The sequence below is a fragment of the Pleurodeles waltl genome, chromosome 2_2, assembly GCF_031143425.1.
Source record: "Pleurodeles waltl isolate 20211129_DDA chromosome 2_2, aPleWal1.hap1.20221129, whole genome shotgun sequence".
In the NCBI taxonomy this organism is placed as follows: Eukaryota; Metazoa; Chordata; class Amphibia; order Caudata; family Salamandridae; genus Pleurodeles; species Pleurodeles waltl.
The window spans coordinates 1,112,203,567-1,112,221,432 of NC_090439.1; the positions used below are offsets into that span (position 1 = coordinate 1,112,203,567).

The following is a 17,866-nucleotide window of genomic DNA, read 5'->3' on the forward strand; positions in this document are numbered from 1 at the left end:
CTTTTTTCAATGAGTTAGTCTGGTTAAAGTGTATGAATCAGAACTGCATTTGCTATTTCAAAATATAAACAAAAAAGTATTTTTAATAGTACTACGATATCAAGGAAACTTTTGTAATTAAACATTCTGCAGCTTCTAGTCATTGCAATACAGATGTTTGAAGGAGATGACGCCACATCTACCTTCTACTTACTCCTAAGAGACCCCTTACCTGTCACCACCAAACTTATACTCAGTCTTCTGTCTTTTCATCCACCTCCTCTTTTTACCAAAAAACACAACCACACGACCCTTACATTCTACTCTACCACACATATTACCCTTTCCAACAATCAAATCTAAAACACTTTCAGCTCTTGTCCAAAGCCTCTCACACACCACATACACTCTTTTCCAAAACAGATCAATACCCCCTTTACCTTTCAGTTCCACTCGCCGACGATACTTTACAAATACTTCTTAGAAAACAAATACATCATCTCCTCTCACTACTCCTCAAAATCAAAACCTAGCACACACAACAGCACAACAGAATCTCACACACACACTACCTCATAATGCTTTCAATCACAAACTAAAACATGCACCCACTCCCACCCTCCTGACTACACAAATGGTACATAAACTAAACCAACTCAACGGCCAAGCTCAACGCAACAACTGTCTTATAACCGCCTCTCATCGACTTGACAATTTAGAACATTATATGACCCAGATGCTACACCACCACCCCTAATCATTACTCCTCACACCCTAAACAGACACAAAGAAATTAAACAACATGCCACTCTTCACAACTTCGCATCACCATGTCTATTGCACAGCAAGGCTACTCTACAAAAACAACACAGCTCACCATCTCACTCTGAAACGCCATCTCCACCACCCACATGTGCAGAACCATCAAACTGCCTTCTTAGTCTTCTGGATGAGGAATACGATACTGAAAAGCTACACTATTGCTATCTTCATACAGCTAATACCAGCACTAACAACACACCTGCTAAAAGTCCACAAAATAATGCTCTCTCTTCTACAAAACAAAGTCACACCATCACCAAAACACATTCTCTAAAAAAGCCAATTAATAAATGCTCAATCACTCTCTAAAAACAAGCATCACATCTATGACCTTCTCACTGACACACAACCTGACTTACTCTTCATCAGGAATCATGGTTGGGAGATGACATGGCTCTTGTGTTGCATGAAGCCGTTCCTCTAGGATATCAAACTATCACACAAAAACGTGTAGGCAAAAGAGGAGGTGGACTAGCTGTTGCATTCACATAAACATTAAATATCACTAAAGCTGACAACGTCTCCATACAAGGTTGCAAAGGTCTTCACCAGATGCAACCCTACATCAGCTTCTGCCTGTAACTTCCTACTCCTTTACAGACCACCACCTTGCTATGCAACATTCCCAGACACACTTCTAGACACAGTTTCAAACATGATAACACTGCACTCCAACCTATGCATTCTTGGTGACCTAAACATTTGGTATGACAAAGCCAATATGCCCCATCTGAAAACAATAATCACTGGCCTAGATGCACTCAACCTACATCAGATCAGCCACAAACCCACACACATCACTGGACACATCCTAGATGTCATTTTTACAAATACAGAATTAGTTAGCTTTCAAATCATTACTCTTTTACATGGTCAGACCACCATTTGCTTGCTTTCCAACATTAAACAACACAAAGAAACACACTTAAAATCACAATACATGCAGCCACAATGGAATAAACTCAACGTTGAACAATTTGAAACACAACTAACATCCAATACAGATCTAGGGACAATACATTCTGTTAAAACCTATATGAGTGGCTACAGGAAGCTTTTGATAGCATAATACCACTAACAACAACAAAACAGGACAAAAGAAAACAGGCACCTTGGAGAAATACAGAGTTTAAAGCGGTAAAACATCAAATTAGAAAGCTGCACCGCACCTGGCTCAAAACAAACACCAATCAAGACAAACTTCAACTACAGAAACTTAACAGATTCCACAAGTCAGCAATCAAAAAAGCTAAAATAATATATTATTCATACAGAATTCAAAATGCTAAATGTGCAAATAAGGAATTATATAGAATTCTCACCTAATTTTATAAACCAAAGTGCCTAGAGAGAGCTCATTGCGTTACTCTAGAATTCACAGATAAACTGGCAAATCATTACACAACCAATGCAGACACGTTGGATTAGTATTTAAAGCAAAGGAAAACCACCAGCACAGATCCTTTTCCATAAAACACCTGCAAGAGTAGGCTAACCCAGCCTCTGCATTCCTTCCCACAAATATCACACAATGAATTTATGGATCTGGTCAAAGCAAGTAGGCCTGCTGCCAGACTTTGTAACCCATGTCCACCACAAACCTTCAAAAAAATGTTTCTAACTACCTCTGCTGCAACACCAGTAAGAAGAATCGTCAATAATTCAAATCAACAGGAACATTTCCAGAAGACCTAAAAATATCGTACATACGGCCATTGCTAAAGAAAACAAACCTGGACCCACTTAACCCCGACAACTACAGACCGATTACAAATGGACCTTTCCTGGGCAAACTGATAGAAAGAGCAGGCTTTGGCCAGATGTCACAATTCACTGAAGATAATTCCATACTTTCAGACTTTCAACTCTGAATCTGTTCAAGAAGAGGCACAGAATCTGCCCTCATTTATTTCTGGGATGATCTCAAGAACACAGTTGACCGGAATGAGGTTGCTGCACCTCTCAGCTGCCTTCGACACAGATGACCATGACACTCTAATACAAAGACTTTACAGAGCCAGCATAGAGGAGAGTGCTCTCGACTGGATCATATCCTACCTTCAAAACAGAACAAATGTCATCCATACCTCCCTTTCTCATCCAAACCATACTTCACAAAAACAGGGGCCCCTCAAGGCTCTATCATCTCACCAATGATTTTCACCATCTACATAAAGTCATTACCAGCACTGATCAATGAATTTCACCTCACATGCTACAACTATGCAGGTGACACACAAATACTTCTTGAACTGGAAGGTCCAAAGACATTGGACTCACAAATTCTCTGTTGCCTCAGAGCCGTTGATCAGTGGATGACATGGAGCCATCTCAAATTGAATGCTTTCAAAACGGAAATACTCACATGTGGCGATTGGAAAAATGATGACCTACTCGCCGCCTGGCCTGGCAATCTGGGACCACAATCTAAAGTATCTAAGGAAGTAACAAACCTGGGAATTACCATGGACTCCAAGCTATCAAATAATGCCCAAGTGGACAAACTAGCAAGATCAAGCTTCATTACTATAAAAATTCTGCGAAGCATCTTCGCCCACCTCAGATTTCCACACAACGTCCAGGCTACTATCTGTCTTGTTCTGTTTAAACTCAATTACATCAATAGCCTCTAACAAGGACCATCTTTAACAACTATGAAAAGACTACAAACCATTCAGAACTCTGCTGCCAGACTACTCTTACATTTAAAGTCACAAGCCCACATCTCCTCTGCCTTGAAGGCCCTACATTGGCTATCATTTGCCAGAAGATCCACATTTAAGATGCTTTGTATTACCCACAAAGCAATACATGGAACAGAGCCGCTCTTCATCAGGAATAACATTACCAAATACATTCACCAAAGGAACCTCTGCTCTAGATTGTCACCTCATCTCAAAATACCACCATACAAGAAAAAAAAAACATTGTTGGCACATCCTTCTCTGTTCAAGCAGCCAAACTAAGGAACTCTTTACCCCCATAAATAAGATCCACGGATAACTATCTTATCTTCAGAAGACTACCCAAGAGTTGCTTCTTCCCCACATAACCACCATACTCAAACACAAATGTACAGCATATCCCTGTGTATATATGCATTCATTTGGATTATATAGGTGTATCTAGATAGGAGTATTTCCTTGTATAAATGTGTATAAGAAGATTTACAAATATACAGATGTTCATGACTTCTACTTAACAAATGTACATATTACTTATGTTTAACGTACATAGATGACTGCATAAATAAGTACATTTTAATATAACTATCTACAATTACTTTGCTATTGAACTAATAAAAAATAATGGAATAAACAAAGTACAGCAACACTTGAAAGTCTGAGTTTATTAAATACAACTTAAATCTAGATATAGCACCTTCCTAATACATATATACCTTCCATGTACGTATTTTATATTTATTTATTTACTCCTAATTTAGTATCTCCAATGCACTACCCTATTTCTCACCCTCAACCTCTTTCAATATATCCTCTACGGCCACTCTCGGACTCATCCCAAACATTTTTTACTATTCAGAATCTCCCACCCCCAAAAAGCCTTTCTAAACCCTTCCCTCTGACTCCTACTCCCTTCAACTCTCTTTTACTAATCCCAAACCTCCTCCTACTGCTATGATCTCAAATTAAACACTTACTAAACCCTTCCCTCTTCTATCCCTCCAATACCCCTTTCAATCCAACTAACAGACTTGCATGTCCACTGCTCAAATTAATTTCATATTTCTCTACACTCATTCACCACTAATCCTTTTTGAGTTGCAGAGTAGCATGCTGCTCACTTAAAAATGCTTCAATGCCTCGTCAGTGGTAGAAGGAGCTATACAAATGCAAATAATTCCTTCTTCTATCCCTTCACTATCCTTTTTTCAAGTCAACTAACAGACTCACATGCTTACCGCTCAAATTAATCTTGTATTTCCCTATACTAACTCACCACTATTCCTTCTTGAGTTCCAGAGTAGTGTGCTACTTGCTGAAAAGTGCTTTGATGCCTCATCAGGGGTAGTAAGCGTCATATAAATGCAAGTTTAATAACATCAAATTGGCAGGTGCCCACACCCCCTGGTAGGCCTTAACATTTCTCGTGAATAAGCAACATCTCTAGGTCATACCACTGCATGTCTTTGTCCCGCCTTAAGAGATGCCACCATTTTGTGGAGCCCATGCCTCCCATGACGCCACCATTTTCAGGAATCTGCATTGTGTAACTACTTAGTAGATAGTGTTGCTTCACATAATCTATGGTTTGTGTATTTTGTGCATACCTGCGTTGGTGGGGCATCATATGGCTATCTCCAACTTTCACAAACAGTTTATGGACGTTGCCACAGTGTGGGATACAAGTGCCTGGCATTTCCTTCCCCCGTTCTCCACAATCCACCATTTGACTTGCATATTTTTAGGGGCAGGAGACACGTTTGTTGCTGGGAGAGGAGATTCAAAGCAATGCCACCATTTGCCCATAATCCAGTGTTTGAAGGGGCAAAGCCCACACTGATTTACACAAATAGTTTTAAGGCTACTGCATTCTGCTTCCCAGAGGTCACCATGGACCAATCATCGGGTGTGAAGCGAACTAATATGATGGAAGGCATTATAGCATTCATTGCATTTTTTCTTGAATAAAGGATTGAATTTTGAATTTATGCTGTAATTTTTTTTAGTAATGTGTTTTTGTATACGAGTACATTAAAATGTATGTATTTGAAAACTATAGCCCTCATTACAACCTTGGCGGGTGGGGGAGGAGTAGCAGTAATACCGCCAACAGGCCAGCGGAAAGAAAATGGAATTATGATCATGGCACCTACCACCATGGTCATCCGCTACTTCTCCACTCTGACCGCCAGGGCGGTGACGACCGCTGGGCTGGAGACTTCGGTCTCCAGCCCGGCGGCCGTCACCAGACCGCCGGCAGTATCAGGACCCTGCATACCGCCATGGATTTCGTGTGGTTTGGAACCGCCACGAAATCCATGGCGGTAGGCACTATCAGTGCCAGGGAGTTCCTTCCCTGGCACCGATAGGGGTCACCCCCAACCCCCTCCCTGAGTCCTCCACCCACCCCGACACCCCACCACCCCCAAAGGTGGCAGGACCACCCTCCCCACCCCCAACCCCAACATTGACACCCCCCCACCCCCATCCCCAACATTGACACCCCCTACATGCACACATACACGACAACACATAACTGCACAAATACAGGCATGCAAACAGACCGACCCGCACACATTTTCCAGACACACAACACACCCCCTGCATGCATACTTGCACTCACACCCCCCTGCACGCACACAACACCCCCCGCCCCCTCCCCTAACAGACGATCACCTTACCTGGTCCGGTGATCCTCGGGGAGGGAATGGGATCCATGGGGGCTGCTCCACCGCCAGCTCCCCGTCACCAGAACACCACCACACTGAATCCTGGGTTGGGATTCGGTGGGTGGTGTTCTGATGAAGGGCGGTGGAGGTGGAGCAGCCTCCACTTCCCCGCCGACCCGCCAGTATGGCTGCTGGCGGCTCTCCGTCTGAAAAACGACGGAGGGCTGCCAGCAGTCATGATACGCTGCATGGAAAACCGCCTGCACTGGCAGTCTTCAGCACAGCGGTACCTCGGCGGTCTTGACAAAAGACCGTCGAGGTTGAAAGGAGGGCCTATGTCTTAACGCAAGCCAAAAAAAAAAAAAAAAAGAACCATTAGTGCTCTTGTGCGAGGTTCAACAGCCCGGTGGTTTTCACTAATAAGTCAAAGTGTCACAAAACAGAGTTGTTTAAAGGGTCTTTTTTAAATTATCTTTGTTATGAATTCCACGTCATTGCAGATTTGAGGAGCCAAGGAAAAAGCATATCCCAAGCTTCTTGATTTTAAATATGATCACTTCATGGCTTGTTACTGGGCTCCTTTCAATTAAGACAAAAGCACAATCTAAAAGGAATATGAAGAACTGAGCTGTCAGCTAAATTATATATGTAATAGTAAGACAAGTATTGGCAAATCTGTGGTTAGATTACCAAAGGTAAGTAACTTGTTCTTCTCATAGATAACATGGGGCTGCCTTACCTGGCTTGGGTCTGTGGAATGCCTTAGATCAAAATGCCCCTCACCCTGGACCTGGCTATCCAGTCTGTAGAACTTTGTGAAGTGATACCCATATAGCTTCCGGGCAGATGTCCAAGACAGGTACTCCACACGCAAGCTCGCTGGTAGCAGCCTTGACTCTGGTTGTATGAGCCCATAGACCTTCCGGGTGCTGTTTTTTTAGCCAGTCCATAGCAGATCAAACCACAATCCATCTAAAGATGGTCAGTCTTGCACTGCTTTCCCTTTTTTGTCTCAGAGAATCCTACAAACAGCTGATCATCTATGCAATGCCCCTTGGTGCAATCAATATAAAATCTCAGAGATCTCTTGGGTCCAAATGAGGGCCAAACTGGGCCTCCTAAGCAGCCCTGGCAAACTTTGTTAGACCATCCCCATAGGGTACATAGTGAGCGAGCCAGACCAATACAATGGTGCTTTGGGCAAAGGGGTGCCACCTTAGATGAGTCAAAACTGCTAGTCAAAGCTCTGATCTCGCTCCAGCAGGTACAATAATTACCAGAGTTATCTTGTCACTTTTATTGTTGCCCGAAAACTGCTGGATAGAGAAGGAAATGTGCAGTGCTTTTAAAAGTACTGCACTGCTACAAAACCAGCCGCCCAATAACAAAAGCAGCCCCCACCCTTCCAGACTTCCGGTGAAAAGCCCAATGCCAGTCTGGCCTTGGGTGGATGAGGTGGGTCAAAGAACCACAGTAGGGTAATTGACTGCTGTTATGACAAGGCATCACACCTTTTTGAAAAAATGCTGCCTTAGTCTTCAGCAATAGTTTGTGTGGGAAAAAGGTGGCATGCGGTTGCTCGAAGGATAATGCTTATAACTCAATCACAAGACAAGCTGACATGTTCGCAGTGATGAAAACTGTCATCCTGGTTAACAACCTTAAAGGGCAACTGTACATTGGTTCAAATAGAGTGCACATCAAGATTGTACCAAATCCAGGTACACATCAAGAATGCGAGTACCAAATTCAGGTTGATGGATCAGCCCTTTTAGAAAGTGCATCAGGTGCTTTAATGGGATTGGCTGATCAGGCAATTGTAAAAAAAAAAAAAACAAAACAAAAAAAAAAAAAAAAGAAGGAAAGCAGCCTTTTACAGTAGCTACAGAAAGGCCCTGCTGGTCTAAGGATAGGGAAAAAAGTAAAACATCAGACAAGTGGGCTGGTAAGGGTCGGATATGCCAAGAACACCAAACAATGAACTTCTACCAGCATCCAGCATAGATGATTTTGGTGGATGAAATCTCGTTGCAGAATTCACATGCTCCACCTGGCATGGTCCAGTAGCAGGATACATGAGGCTTAGATGCCTGAGAGCCATTCTCACTGAGACCCAGGTCAAAGGTTGAAACATGAGGATCATAGCCTGAATGTCCTGGACTCATTGAGGTGGATGGAACACTTGGAACAGCAACGTATCCCGGATGGCTTCAATGAGATGGAGCCTTTGAAGGAATCAGGTGAACTTTGACACTGAGGGAGAATCCTAACGATATTGACAGACTGGCCATTGTATAGAGGTGGTCCACAACTGATTGAGATGAGCCTGTCTTCACCAACCAGTTGTCGAGGTATGGTAAGACTGGTATTCCCAACCTCCTAAGAAATGCAGCTACCACCACCATCTTTTTTGGGAAAGCCCACAGTTGACTGGTAAAGCCAAAGGGCAGCACTCTATTCAGGGTTAACAATTGAAAGTGCTTGTAGCCTACCTGAATGCTGATAAAGCCTGTGGGACTGCAGGATGGGGATGTGAAAATAGACATCCTGTAAGTCTAACACCACCATCCAGTTGCCTGGATCCCGGGTAGACATAACTTGGGCCAGGGTGAGCATCCTGGCATTCTCTTTTTGAGGAAGAAGTTCAGAGGGTAAAAATCTAAAATAGGACAAAGTCCTCTGTTGTTTTTCGGCACCAGAAAGTAGCAGGAGTAGCAACCAGTCCCTATCTCTGAAGGCAGTACTCTGTCAATGGCTCCCTTGTCAAAGAGAGCCTGAATTTCCTTCCGGAAGATAAGCAAGTGGTCCTCTGGAAGCTGATGTGGTATTGGAGGAATGTGTGAAGAGGTAGATAGGAACTGTAAGCCCAATCTATCCTGGATGATTTGAAGCACCCATGTGTTCGATGTGATCGTCTGCCAACCGTGGATGTAACAACTTATCCTGCCTCCAACCAGGTGACAATATGCTGTTGAGGGCAAACTGAAGGCACTTTGGAACAACGGAGGGGAACTTGTGGGGGTGGAGGCGGAATACTGGGTAGTGCAATGCCCCTGAGGTCCTGAACACTGTTGGAGGAATCCTGGATCACTACCTCAAACAGATTGGGAGGTGTGCTGTTGTGGAGGCATTTTTGCGGTTGCCTTTGGTAGATACCCCTTTCGAAGCATCAAAATGGGTGCAATTGCTTGGGAAACAGCCACAAAGATGCTGAAAAGCCAAGAAGCAAGATGCAGCTTTGCTTTCTTTAAAATGCTCTACAGCTGAGTCTGCTTTGTTTCCTGAAGAGATGAGTCGCATCAAATGCCATATCTATCACTGATGCTTGGACATAACTTGAGAAGACTGTGGATCTTATCCATGAGTGGAGCCAAAGCACCACCTTAATAGGAACTACCCTACCTAATGTGCTGCCTCTTGGCCATCTTGTATTATCTATGCTAGTTTGGCCTAGATGTCATCGGGGACTGCAGGCAAGATCTTGCCTACTGTTTCTCACAATGCTTGGGAGTAACTTTCCATGAGGCAACTTGAGTTAATAAATCTGAGGGTAAGGCTGGCAGAGGAGACAATTATTTTCCCAAAGGTCTCCATCTGTTTGGATTCTCTGTTTGGAGGTGTGGTTGGGAATGAGGTAGGATTCAACCTGCTTGCAGAGGACTGTAATACGAGACTCTATGGCACATGATGCTGGAGGAGGAGAGATGGATCCCCCGAAGCAGGTCTATGTCACCTCACAATATGTCTGTCGATATGGAGACAAGATCCTGGTTTGACCCAAGTGCCCACTTGGGGCCTCATTTAAGGACAGAAGCTGAACTGAGGAAGTCTACTATGGCTGCAAACCTTTTGCAAAGATGTTTGTTTTGACCTTCACTGAGGACAGCTGGAGGTTGAGGGCTTCTGCAGAACTCCGGATGACCAGGACAAAAAATGCTGATTCTTCTGTGTATGTTACAGGTGGAGAGTTGAGACCAGTGTTAGGAGATGTGTCAAGCAAACTTTGTGAGGGCCCGTCACTGACATCTATTTATGGTAATCCATTCAAGGTTTAAGAGCTGTAGTTTTACAGGGAGACATGTTCCTTGCACACTGTTAAAATCTAGGTAAAACAGCCAGGGAGCTAGCTCCAGATCCAAATCTGAAGACGCAGAAAGAAAGCAACTGATGTCAATGTGCAGGGCTGGTCATTATACGTGGTCCAACATCACTTCTGGAGCTGGATGGACCCGATATGGAGCCACACAACGCTACCTATCAGCACACAAGGAAAATGCTGAGAAAATCACACAATTCAGTCTGGAGCCTGGGGAGTATTCACTGGCCTGCTGCGTTGAAAAATTAAGGAATGCCTTCTGTATACCTTACCTGTATGAGATAAATAATTTATTGTGTTATGTTTAGTGTACTTTTGAGGTGTAAAACAGTCCTTCGTGCACTGCAGTAGAAGGACTCTACAGCAGCAGAAATGATAGATCAAACTACCAATAGTATGAGGTGGAAAGGAAATACTCCTCTGGGCAGAGCTAAAGCACATTGTGTATAATTAACTGGTAACCATAGGTCATGCAGACAGCTGCACCGACAAGCTAGACCTAATGACGCCTGTTTTCTGACCAGTTGAGACAGCTCTAACATATATAATAGGCCAAGGTGGAAAGCAAATACCCCTAGGCACCCCCTGCTTCAGCCCAACATTGACGCAGCCTGTAGGTGTGTTTGAAAACACTATCCTGTACACACTTAAGTAAAGAACCATATTTACTATCAGTGTGATATACACAAGGACAGTAAATAGATTGTTCAGTGTGGCTTGAGCGAGTTTGCCATTTTCCAGGTGTAATTTTGTGCAATTTTAGTAACTTTGCATTACGCTTGATAAGTGAAATTCCCCAAATTACACAATCATGCCACTTTGCGAGTGCACAGAAACAGTGCAAACAACCAGAACGTAAGTGGCCGCTGTTTATAGCGCCTGTGTTTTTGCACTGTTATTTTGGCACAAAATGTATCCTTGCATCAAGAACATAGAGCCAAATACTGCCCTTGCCATTTATGCTATTACGCGTAATAGTGCACATTTTGTATATCCATACTGTTCAGACAACAAACAAAACACACCCACAACAGCGTAAAAATGTATTTAGTTTCAGTTTTCATGGGAAAGACTTTACGGTTACATGACCTCGTGATCTCGGAACTTTTATGGAAAAGCCCTCTTTATACTTTTACTGATCTTTTTAGCCATCAGTCATACTGTACTCAGGGGCTTTCAGCTCAGCTTCCAAGTCCTGAACCTGAGACCACATGCACCACAGTGAACTTATAAGCAGCTCCACTCAGTTCAGATCAGACCCTGAGGAGGCGGTAAGAAATATAAATTAATTTTGCAAATACAATGGGCTTCAGAATACTGATAATTATCATTACTAGAGCTCTACAATGAATTTCTGACATTATCATGCATAGGTATATTACATCCCAACGTTACCACTGGGACCTTCTAGTCCGACGTAGTATTCATCACTGAGGCATTCATCCATTGTATTTATTAGAAGTGTTGTGTGGTATGAACTAGGGCCACCAGGTTCCAGAGCCCATTACAGGTTCAGCATGTGTGTGTACAAATACAGACCACGATGGCACTGATCAATAGCACACAGTGCTGCCATCTGTACCAAGATGTGCCCAAGAAGTGTTGCCTAATCATCAGGTGCAACCTGATGAAGTTGTCTAGAATAACATTTCTTAACCTGGGGTCCGCAACACCAACTCTGTGGGTCCCCAACTGTTAATATTACGCGATTAACCAAGCATATATACATAAAAAGCAAAATAGAAAACTGAACATTTTAAAGCACTCCGTGTGTGTGAGGTTATTTAAAACTAGAAGCTAGCAATTAATTTGGCATAAAAAATGTGAGTCTTGGAAGCAGCACACGTCCATCAAACAGAATCTAGTGTGGACAATTGGTGGCCTCAATTGAGTCACTGGTGCGTTCCAATAAAAACAGAGCACACTGTAAGAGCGAAAAACAAAGCGATAGAGTCTGCCATATTGGCTCCCTCTTTTAGCGATAAAGCTACATTTTGAAACGCTCCAATCTGCCCATTAAAATTGAAATGGTGATTTTTCAGATTTTTTGCTTTTGTATGAAATGTATTTCATAATCTGTGTATTTATTAGATGTATACTTGTTTATGTATTTTTCTGCACTGTTTTGAAGTTCACATCGCAGAAACTGCTTAGGCTGATGCCGCTGGCTTCCAGTGGCGATTCACTCAGCAGCGACTCCTCCGCTACGGCGGAGGAGCGTCACCCCCCACTATTTTTCAAGGTGTGGGGCCTTGGGAGATGACAGGGGGTGTGCACTCCCCTCAGTGTGCAAGTGTGTTTTGCCAGCCGTCTCAGGGCGGCCAAACACATGAGCACTGAGCTCTCTCCAACCCAGCACTCCGCTGCCGGGTTTCAGTGAGCAGGCACAGGCCTGGGAGCGCAAAGCCAGGGTGCTCAGGCCATTCCTAACGCTGCTCTAATGCTGCCAGCAGCATGAAAGCAACAGAAGAGATATTTTATTCACACAGACATTCCCTCCTTTGAAAGTGGCACTGGAAAAACAGGGGCTTCGCTCTCTCTCGTGGAAGTGCTAAATGACTGATTGGTCCTAACCAGGTGAAGGGGGGGATGGAAGTAATGACTCCATTCTTATATTAATATAAAAATATAAAAATATTAATGTAATGTTTTTCATTTCTTTTAAGGCAGGCGACCCCAGGTGGAGAGAGTCACACTTCAAAGAGTTCAACCGCAACCAGAGAAGGTCTGTTTATTAGTTAGTTAGTTGCAAGAGGCTTCATATATAGACTTATGAGCAATTCAGGCCAATTGGAATAGGTTTCTCACCACTACAGGAGCCAGTTGAGCAGAAACATTATTGAGTAGCCTGGTCAGATCTGATGGACCAAGATATCAACCAAGATGGACCAAGATGTCCACCCAGACTGAGAAGCCAAAGTCGAGCCTTGAGATGACTAGAGCTTGTCTCATGGTTTTTAGACCATCAACTGGCATGAGGGAATGGCACGGCACACTCACATGAACACCAGCTTCTTCTTACACCAAGATCATACCATATTTTTTTTTTTTTTACTTTTTTAATTAAATTCTCACACTATAGATACATCATTATTATTTATCCTGTACTACATCCCATCTGCTAGCATTCAAAATAAACACTCTTTCATTATAGCAGAGGATGGCCCATTTGCGTGTGTGCTAGTATTCTAGTGTTCGTTGCCTGGTGGGACCTTGTGGCCCTGCGGGAGGTAATATATATAACTCTGCAAAGATCCCATGTGAAAGAACATAAACACACAGTAACTGTGAACCAGCCCCAAGAGAGAAAGGTTAATGCAGCCATGACAATGGGAAGTGTTGCATTGGATATGCTCTACTGGTGGGGCTCTGCATGCGCTTTCCACCCCAGATACCCGGGGTGTTATCTGTGTCGTTGCTAACCCTCAGGGTACTCCTATTTCTGCCTCTATCCAGTGCACTATTAGGTCGCCATTCCCATTTGAAGCCGTTCTTCTACTATTGACCTTCAGGCCTCTGGTAAAATCCCAGACGCCAACTCCCGGACAGCCTCTTGTTGCAACGCTGTACCCTCCCAGCCTTTCCATTTGCAAATTTCAGACCGCCATCTCCTAGTATCGGATCCCCATGTGGTTTTGCAGCTCACGGTCCGCTGTTGCCTGGCAAGGATTAATGCCAAATCTATGACTCTGACTGTAACAGCGTGTGTTCTGGGTCGGGGCAACCAGCCCAGTAGAGAAGCCTCAGGTTGGCGGATACCGTGGCTCCTTCATTACCTCTATAACTAGTGCTCTAAATGTTCAGGTACTCTCCGGGACTGAGTACCTGCACTTCTTTAATTTGAAAGGGTAAGTCAGAACTGCTGCAATACGTTTAATAGGGGGGTACCGGCACTTCTCAGGAGCAAACAGGTAGTATAACAAGTGAGTACCTGCACTTCTATATTTCCACTTAAAGCACTGGCTATGACCTCTAGCACCCTATACCCATAAGGAGATGGGGTCGGGTACGCCCAGACCATGTGGAGAAAAGCAGCATCAATCTATCTGCATCTGGGACAATAAACTCCTGGTGTCTGCGGACACAAGGTTTATCCTTTATCATTTAGCGTGATGTATGCCCTGTGAAGAAAGTAATACTGTATAAGTTTAAATGTGCGTTATGAGATACCATGGTGGTGTGCTCAAATATTTTGGTCCAGTCCACATCACCAATAGGGGGCTCCCAGGCCCAACTCCCAATGTTCTTGGAGTGACTGAAGAGTAGTGTGCACATGTCCCACTAGCACCGTGTACAGCAGTGAGGTTCCGTGCCACTGCCCAGAAATCTCGCCGATACACTACAACCCCTCATGCCTCATGGTTTCTGCTAAACCAGTGCACCACCATTGCCACATGACCGCCATGAGCACGCTGTGGAACAGGATGTATCTCACTGGGATCCTGTATTGGTCCATCAGGCTGTCAAAGTCCGTGGGAGTATCGTTCAGATATAAGTAAGTCTCCCACCCTAGTAGGGAAACAGCGTTTACTACGGGGCTCCAACCCCACTGTGCCTTAACAACGCGGTCCAAACCACAAATGCATCTTTATAACGCATTCCTTTACCACGCAAGTCATTACAATGGCTCGCCTTAAGGAAAGCATTGTTGGACTTTAAGTCCAACACTTTACCTACTGTTGCCAGACTAAAGTTGGAATAGTAAATTATACTATTCTAAAGTCCAGCACTTTCCCTAAGGCAAGTAATTGTAACGACTTGCATGGTGAAGGAATGCGCTTTAAAGATGCATTCGTAGTTTAGACCATGTTGCTTAGACAGGTGTGGAAGATCCATGTGTGGTTCCGACATACAACCACTTGGTAAGGCCGACTGCAAACCAATCCCAAAGTTCTCTCCAACTGCCCCCATGAGGTAGAGCTAACAGGGTTTGCAGCTGGAGTTCTCGAGCATAAGCAACTCATGTATTCAAGCGCTGAAGCGCCCAATGCCATCCATATCTGAGAGTTGCCGCCAGGATCCCGTCCTTGCGAAGGGTGAGGCAGGCGCAGTGGCGCTAGTCTTAACTTTCCTAACGTGTTTCTCGGGGGAAGTCCAGGCTTTCACCCCAGCAGTCACCCCAACAATTCTCCCTCCAGTTCACAGCCCACTTCAGCTGTGCAACTAGGTAATGCAATTCGAAATCTGGGACCCCCAACCCACCTTCAGACGTAGGGGTCCTCATCTTTGCCAGTGTTTTTCTTTCTCTGCCTGTCTCCCGTATTAGCTGTAAGAGGACTGCATCTTCCTAGAGATCACTTTGGGTAGGGCAGTAAAATAGTACAGCAGCCTTGGCAGGACAATCATTCATTACTTAGTTTCCCAACTTTTATTCTGCCATTTAGACAGATGTTTTTAAAGTTATGGGATGTCAGTTTCAAGAGCAATGCACACCAAACTGACCCTCAATAATGAACACGCTGCCAATAAAAAATAAAAAAAGACAACGTGGTATCAGCTTATTCTTCCAAATAAAGTGAAACCGTTCATTCCAGAAACCAGATTCACAACTGCTGTTCAAGACTTTGTACTCTCACATCTGGATGGTGGTACCACCCTGCTCCATGGTGTCCCAGACCCCGCAATGGAGTCCTTAAAGGCCTGGAGTAATATGATCACATCAACCCAACCCCAGCCTGATGGAACTCTATAGGCTCCCCTTGCAGGCCCCACCAACTTCAAAAAAGATTTGTTTACAAAACTTCGTTAGCAAAGCCATCCCGGCCAGCAGCCCAACTGATTTTGCAGACATGCTCGAAGTCTCTGGTAGCTCTCGGCAGACCTGCTACCAGGGCTCTATCACACTAGAGACTAAGAAGTGGAAAAATGTAAAAAAATAAAATAAAAAAAAAGGTAACAGGACATTTCCATCTGTGCAGTCATGATCTGTCATATATTTGTGTATCCTTGAGAACCATCACAGAGCTGCGGGTTTAGGAAAGTGAAGAACACTGCTTTACCAGTCCATAAAACAGCTAAAACCTATTGTTTTAGGCTTGTCTTTGGTCCTGTACTGTACTTTGTTGCCTTTTGTCAGGGTTCACGCCACAGACACACCACAAACATATTTGAGGGTGAAATGAGTTTCTAATCTTTACGACGTGATACTGTCCACACGGGACACGTCATACCTCTTTTTTAGGGTCAAGCCTGCGAGTACATGCGCTTGCGCATGCTCTTGCTTGCGAGACTCTATTGTATTCAGTAAAGGGCTTGGAGCCCACCTGTCACTCACAATTTGTTGGTTTGCGTGGCACTCTTCTTTACAGCCTTGTAATTCATTGAGGATTGCCTGGCATCACTTCCGTTTCTCTGTGTGGAGCAGGGATCAAGCACTAATTGATGCCACTTAATTAGTGCCCACCCACTGCTCCCGACCTGATTGAGGTACTATTTGTTGTTTTTAACCTTGAGTGCCCGCAAACAGAAGGCTTGTGACTGGCAAAAAAGTGCCCAGCAGGCACAAAATTGCAAGTTTTTATTTATTAAAGCTAACTTTATTTTATTTTGCCAAGTCGTGTTTTCTCATTTTCTTCTCATGTTTTCTTTCGTTTTTGCTCGTGGGCGCTGTTGTCAAAAGATGACAATTACATTTTTCTCTCCTTTCAACAACGCTGCACAGCAACCGCACAGCTGTAAAACATGGCAAACAAATTTACCACCCCAATAGATCTCGAATTTGCCAATGCTCAGGGAAAAAGTATCATACATCCAGCACGGACTGCATCATATTACATTGTTTTACAGAGGGAGGGGTGGTGCGGAAGGGTCAAGCAATGATAGGAGTGTGGGGGTGGTTGCAAAGAATGGGGCAAACAACAATGGGGGCAAGGGTGCAATGCAAGCAACATCATCAGAGGTGGCAGAGGATGGGCATGCAACAATGGGCGAGTGGTGCAAGGGGACAGAGAAGCATCAACAAGAGGAGGGGCGGTTGGGATTGGCTGAAGCAACAATATGGGAGGGGGACAGGGCAAGCAACGACAATGGCACAACAACACAGGAGGGGGAAACGAGTGAAACAACAATATGGGATAGGGATGGAGCAAGCAACAACAGCAGGGCAATGAGGGAAATCAGGGGGCGAATGAGGAAGGAATGACAGGCAGAGGAGGTGGGGACACGGGTCAAGCAGCAACCCGGGAAGGCGAAGGGGCAAGCAATAAAGATAAGGGAACAAAATGGAAGGGGCAGCCAGGGAACACAATACAGCAGGGGACGAGACAGGAGAGATGACCTGCAAAGACATGGAATCTTATGCAGTGCTACAACTTATATTTAAAAAAGTACATCCGGAGCCATGCTACCACTGGAAGGACAATGGCCACTAACGGTAAGCAGTACTTGGTCCAAGGTCAACGGTAGGGACAAAAACAAGAACAGAAATTGAAACTGGCATGCGCTGACCTATGAGAAGCAAGGAAATGAGATCGACAAAGCCAACCAATGGTAAGTAATGGACGGGCTCTAATTCCAGTGCACGTAAACAATACGTCTGGCAAGTGAAAGCGCATGCACTGCCTCAGGTAAGAGCTAAAAATGGCAGAAGGTCACAGTGAAAGTAAAAGACATAGGGC

At 44.2% G+C, this 17,866-nt stretch overlaps 1 protein-coding gene across 1 annotated transcript in view; it reads right to left on the reverse strand.

Annotated features, from left to right (window-relative positions):
* Positions 1 to 17,866, reverse strand: part of LOC138282894 (ranBP-type and C3HC4-type zinc finger-containing protein 1-like) — a 383,289-nt gene that overhangs the window by 85,345 nt on the left and 280,078 nt on the right. The window lies entirely within an intron of this gene.